General features: G+C 48.9%; 1 protein-coding gene across 2 annotated transcripts in view; it reads left to right on the top strand.

Annotated features, from left to right (window-relative positions):
- LOC116840898 (LIM domain only protein 3-like) overlaps window positions 1-6,462 on the top strand; it is a 105,055-nt gene that overhangs the window by 27,734 nt on the left and 70,859 nt on the right. For both annotated transcript variants that reach the window (XM_032808224.1, XM_032808225.1), the window contains one exon: window positions 1,722-3,881. The gene's annotated coding sequence lies outside the window, so the exon portion shown is untranslated. The remainder of the gene's footprint in view (window positions 1-1,721; window positions 3,882-6,462) is intronic.

Raw genomic sequence — 6,462 nt, 5'->3', positions numbered from 1 at the left:
GGGCGGGCGGGCGGGTTGGTTGGCGTGGCAGGGGCGAGAGTCGGGGACGAGGGAGGCAAGCCAGGCAGGCTGTTACCAATTAACATACTAATGACACGAACCGCTTTTCGAGGGCCGGTGTAACCGGCCGGTCTCCGCAGAGTTTCGTGTCGGTGCGTGCGTGTGCCGATACACACGTGCAAGTGTGTGCATACGCGCGCGCGCACGCACACTCGTGTGCGTACTTAAGAATCGTCGCGATCGCGGATGACGTCGGTCGACAGAATCGATCCCATAATTGAATCGGTCGTTTTGCAACTCCGCTCGCAATCTATATCCGTACCCGACAGTTAGCGTTAATTGCGGAGCTTTAATTTTCCAAACCCGCCTTAATCTCGCATTCACACGGCTCACAGCGCAGAATTGTAGGATTATGATCCCGGGGGTGAAACACTCGCGGGGCGGATATTTAACACGGCGACGGTATTTATTTTGATTATAAAGCGAGATTCTCTCGCGTCTTTTACGAGGAGACGTCTAATTAGGGAGTAAACATTAAGCCGCGTGCGCGCGCGCGCGCGCGCGCGGATGCAACCGGTGCGCGCGGTCGTCTTTTCGAGGATATTCCCGTGGAGGAGAAGGAGGAGGAGGAAGAGAAAAACGAAGAGGAGGAGGAGAGCGTTGCGCCACCGTAAAAATCCACAGACTTTTCCGCGAGGAGTTTAATTAAACGTTTATCGGTGAGCAATTACGCGTCTCGGATCGTAGCGCTGAAATGCCGCGACGAAGCGCGCGCGCGCGAGCGATTCTCGATAGTAAATCTTGCTCGACACGATTGAATTTCACGATATTGTGTATCTTTACGGTAGAGCGAGATGTGGAAGCGCGAGCGCGCACCGCGGGGCAGGCGGCGCGGGGGGTCGAGACGAGGGGTTGAGTACGCTAGATTTAATTAGCTGATTATAATGTTTATTTAATTAATATAATTGGCAAAGCCCCGCGAGCGTGTGTATAGACTTACACGGACGCCCCCGCGGCCATTCCGCCGGCGTTGCATTTAATGACATCCATTAACGAACATTTACATTAGCAGTAATTATTATCGCGAGGGCGACGTCAGTGCGCGCGAACCGACCGAGGAATTTTCGGGCACTCGTTACCGGGTGTGGAGGCCGATAAAAGCGACGATTACACTCCCACCCTCTCTTCCTCCCTCTCTCTCCCTCTCTCTCTCTCTCTCTCTTTCTATTCTACTCTGCTCTGCTTCCTCTCGCTCGTGTCCGCGAGCGCGCGATTATTAACAATATTTTGTTAAACTTTCCGCGCGCGCTACGCCATATAAAACCCGAGCGACGCCGAAATCACTGTTTAACCGATATTCGTTACTTGATATTAATTGAGCGTTTACGCCGACGCGATGTTTGTTGTTCGATACTGCTTCCGGGCAGCAATATGCAGTGTAAATATATGCGGCGTGATAGCTGGCGGAACAAGTATTTCGACGATGCCGTATTTTTCGGCATCGTCCACGCGATGGCGAACTTAACACGTAGCAATATCGCACTTTTCCGCACAATTCTTCATCAGTTTTTTGTCACGCATCTTGAAAAATCGTTTGCGCAGAAAATTACCATCGAGTCATTACAGTTTAGTTAGTTTAGCTCTTAAATGTGTTTAATTTTTCTACTCACAACTAATACAAATTTTATATATATATATATTTTTTGTATTTTATTTTTCAGCATTCCGCAAAGAAAGTAACGGTATAAAGGGAAACCTAGATACGCTTCCAAGGGGAATCGCGCGGATATGTTTAATCGCCACTGAAGAGGTTAAGGCTGAATGCTAGAGATACCGATATAACATAGTTTCGTAATTTCTTTCTGTTTTTCTAATTGGATGCGTCAAATAAAAATGCGAAATTGCTTTTACAGGATAATAACACAAACGTTAATGAATGAGCGTTTGATGCTGACACACACACACACACACACACACACACACACACACACACAGAAATTAACAAAAAAATGTTTTATTTACCGAACGATTATAAAAAAATGTTTATTTATTTAATGTAACTATTAAGCATCATCCACTCATTAACGTTTGTACTTTCACTCTGTAAAAATATTTTCAATTTGATGCTTCCAGAAGAAAAGAAAAGACTATGGCCGATACTCATAGTCCAATCTTATATTTAAGATCGTATTAAATACTGTTTCAAGATGTCATGAACCAATCACAGAACCGTATTCGCATCTTAAGACATTTCTTAAGGTAGTACTATCGCGATAGTACTATCAAAAAGTTTAGTCCTACAGTAGAAAAAAAAAGTTCCTTCTTGGTTACGTGCGCAACCAATTGATTTTGACTGAAACTGTCTCTACTACACACACACATAACAGTGACGCGTCCCAACGAACACACACTTACACATGCGTTGTTGCTACACTTCACGCTTCAATTTTTCGTACTTACAATAATACTAGATTAAGACATTTAGACGTCGATATCTTTAAAACTATGTGGTAAAAAATTTTGATATTTTTATTATATCCGTATAATTAGTCTTGAATATTATTGTAGTTTTTCATAAAACTCTTGGATGTAGTTTGACGACCAGAATTAGAAATATTTTATCGGGAGCTATTTTCGTAATGCGATACACGTTAAAAGTGCCAACTTTGACTTTCGTTATCTCAGCTTTTGCATGGTCAATCTATTTCTAATTGCACCAGTAATTAGATAATATTAAAATTTATATATAGTGCATTAGATAATATTAAAATTTATATATAGTGTAAATTTCAACGAATTCTTGGATAATTCATTTTGTGCATGTACTATCTTAAGACAGTCTTGAAATAAGATTCGACTATGAATACCGGCCTATGGAACTACGTTATGTCGGCATTCAGAGCATACCTTTAACATCAATTTAAGAAACCTGCAGAAAGCTGGCGATCCGTGAGGAAGTATAGTGGCGCCCACTTCGCGCATCCCGCGTGACGTGATCTCCGCTATGACGTAAGAGACGCGCGCGCGGCGACAGCGTAACGCGCGCTCCGCAGCGACGGCGATCCCCTGTATTCCGTGTTACCCTTCACGGGTAGAGAAAGAGAGAAAGAGAGAGAGAGAGAGAGAGAGTGAGAGCGCGGGAGCGAGACTCACGGATATATACATTGGCGCGCACGTCGCGCCGCGTCGTGTCGTGTCGGTCGCTCCCGGCGAGTGTCGTGTCGCGGCGCGGCGCGGCGCGGCGCGCGTCGCTCCTCACTTCGCGTCGGAACGCCGCAGCGAGTGGACGTGTGTTCGAATTAATTGCGCGTCAGCAGCGAGAGAGAGACAGAGGCAGCGAGAGAGAAAGAGAGAGAGAGGTCGCGCCGGCAGCGCGGTGGCGCGCAGCGACACTAACGGCCGCGGGTTGGTACGCCTCAGTGCACGATTGGCGCAGCGACGGACGGTTCGCGACGACGAGCACGATTTGGCGGCGATTGACGCGCGAATATATCCCGCGAAGTGTTCGGCGGCGGCGGCACGCGTGCAACGGATCGATCGTGACCGCGGGCCTCAGTGAGTCCGGATATCGGGAATTCTAGTTTCTGTGTGAAACGCCGCGCTCTCGCGCAGATCCTCGTGTATTCGCGCGGCTCCGTTACAACGACGTCGCCGACAACGACGATCACGACAACGACGACAACGACGACGACGACCACGACGACCACGACGACCACGACGGCAACGACGGCGACGGCGGCGGTGCAGAAGACGACGACGGGCTTGTGCTTCATGAGTGCTCCGGACATCGCCACACTGCTTCGAGGGGACGACGACGACTACCTGTCGCGAGGATTTTCCTGCGCGGATCATCGGCTGGCGGCACCCGCGTCTTCGCATTGGTGAGTGCAATAACATGTCTGAAGTTGTATATATGCATGCGTGTATGTCGCGCGCGCAGGATGGACGGCACGCTAATAATTAACGCATCTGACAGGTGATAACAGGCGCCGTGCAATTCGTGGGGGGAGATCGCGGCAGTAGGTGGTGCGCGAACGATAAATGGTGATAAGTTAGTTTTACGCCGGGCGTTAATATGTAGAATTGTCAGTGCGAATCGAGATTAAAGGGTGCCGAGCGTCTTTCTCGCGGCCGAGGTGAAGATAGTCGCGTACGGGTCGCCCGGTGACGCGCGATTTCAGGTGCTATTTGTTTTTGTGTTCACGCGCGTGGAGTTGCTGCGATTTGTAAACACAACAGTCGCGTGGAACTTTAAAGCGCGCTCCGCGCGCGCTGTTTTTCTTTCGTTGTAAACACCGTACGCATACATCTATCTCTCTTTTTCTTATGCTTTCGTTCCGGTGGAAACTTCCAGAACGCGTGACACAACCTGTCTATTTCTTTTACTCGCTCATGTATCGAACTTGGAGCCGGGTTTCGAAGCATTCGAACGATACAATGCCGATGTCGTAACGATTTCATGACAAAACTTATATTATCGGTTTATGATCGCCGCCAATGTCGCGACGGGCCGTATATACATTAGCGGTTCACGACGTGGCCGCGGAAAGCGAGAGACCCCGCATAATTTGCATTAATTTGCGCGCGCGGCAAGATGCGTCGAATTGCATTTTCGACGTTCGATCGATAGCGTGCCGTGCTTCCTGCTGTCGGTCGCGAGAATTATATCGCGAAGTGCCCCCCCCCGCGTATCCTGATAAAAGGATACATCACCCCGTGAAATTTCGGCCGACAAATTGATATTCAAATCGCGTCGGCGACGGTTCTCAGTGGCAGGGCCGTGCACACCGATGCTACTTATCCGACGAGCTATCTATCGAAAGATTCACCCCGTGATATTCGCGACTCGCGCGATCGCAAGGCTCAATCCCGAGTCATCTCTTGCGAGCCTATGATGCTTCTACACGAATGAGCAATTCCGCGCCATATGCTCGACGTGCATTTCGCGTTAAACACAACCGATGTGCATTCGATGTTCAAATTTATTCGTTTCACATGCATATATCTGAATGCATATATATGAGGATCACACGCAATGTGTTTGCGAGAAATTGACAGAAATGATAGACTTAACTACAACTTAGGAAAATCGAACTTTTCAACTTATGTTTAGTCTGTTCTTTTTAGGTACACTGTTGAACTGGTGCAATAAGTATAGAATGAGACTTCTATATTTCCTCTCACTCTAACTTATCGCATCAATTCAGCAGCGCAGCTAAAAAAGGACAAACCAATCGTTATCGTAATGCACGAGATCTGAGGCTCAATCGCATTTTTTTCAACGAAACACGAGCGACTCACTCGCCCCCTCCCCTCCCTCCCCCTTTCGTGTCGTTCTCAATAAGATCGAAAACGGGCGCATAGCCGACCGGATGAGGAATCAGTGGCGAAACAAGGCACTTACGAAGAGAGGGTACATCAGGGCGTTAAGGGAGGGAGACTCGCGCGCGGGGTGGTGAACAGGACGGAAGAATCAACGCGCTCGTGTGCGTGCGCGTGCATATACGTGCGTGCGTGCGTACGTACGTATGTACGCGCGCGCGAGCTCGCGCAGGCGCGCTCTCGCCGAAATGGAATAGTATGACCGAACTCGAACGAGAAAAGGGAAATAGCGACGGGGAAGGGCGAAGGGAATGAGATGGTGCGGAGGCGGAGGAGGAGGAGAAGAAGAAGAAGGAGGATGTGGATGAGGTGGAGGATGTCGGGGAGGGAAGGGAACGCCGAGGCGGTGGAAGAGAGTCGAGGGAGGGAGGGGGAAGCAGGCGAATGCGGCGTAGGGAACGGGCGGAGGGGGGGGGCGGGGGTCCAAGGCGTTGCTTGCTTAATTACTAAAAGCTAATCAATTCCGGAGGAAGTAAAGTTTAAATTGCAAACTAAAGTATAGCTACCTCCCCCGGACGTAACCCTGCAAAGCGATATTACCGAGCGCGCGCGCGCGCGCGCTGCATTCTGCAATTAGCCCGTGGTAAATCATTGAAAGAAAATTATGGCTCGCGCATATATTCGCCTCCGCGAGCGAGTGGCAGTTTTCAGCAGTTGGAAGAATTAACGTCGCGGTCTCTCGTTTCCTTCTCTCCCTCCTTTCCCCCCCCACTCTGTCTCTCTCTCCTCATTTTTCTCTTTGATATTTCCTCTTTGATATTTTTCGTTCGATGATACTGCTGGCGAACAAATACCCGTACCACTTGCGAACGATGTTCATGTTGTCCGACGAACGTTCTTCACGAGACAAATTCTCCGGATTTACGTGCGACTCCGATGTAATTTTCTTCAATGAAATCAACGTGATCAAATGAAACCCATGCAAAGACTACGCATGTCGAATGACGCGTCAGTATCCGTCGCGTTGAGGGGAGAGAAGAAAGGATTGTTGGGATGAGGTGGTGGAAAACGTGTCGCAGTTCTGAGTGAAGGTAGGATACGGGGGGAAGAGAGAGAGAGAGAGAGAGAGAGAGAGAGAGA

The sequence above is a fragment of the Odontomachus brunneus genome, unplaced genomic scaffold, assembly GCF_010583005.1.
Source record: "Odontomachus brunneus isolate Ranch 3 - 2012 unplaced genomic scaffold, Obru_v1 Obru_scaffold_012, whole genome shotgun sequence".
Lineage (NCBI taxonomy): Eukaryota > Metazoa > Arthropoda > Insecta > Hymenoptera > Formicidae > Odontomachus > Odontomachus brunneus.
This window is presented reverse-complemented; position numbering and strand designations above follow the sequence as displayed.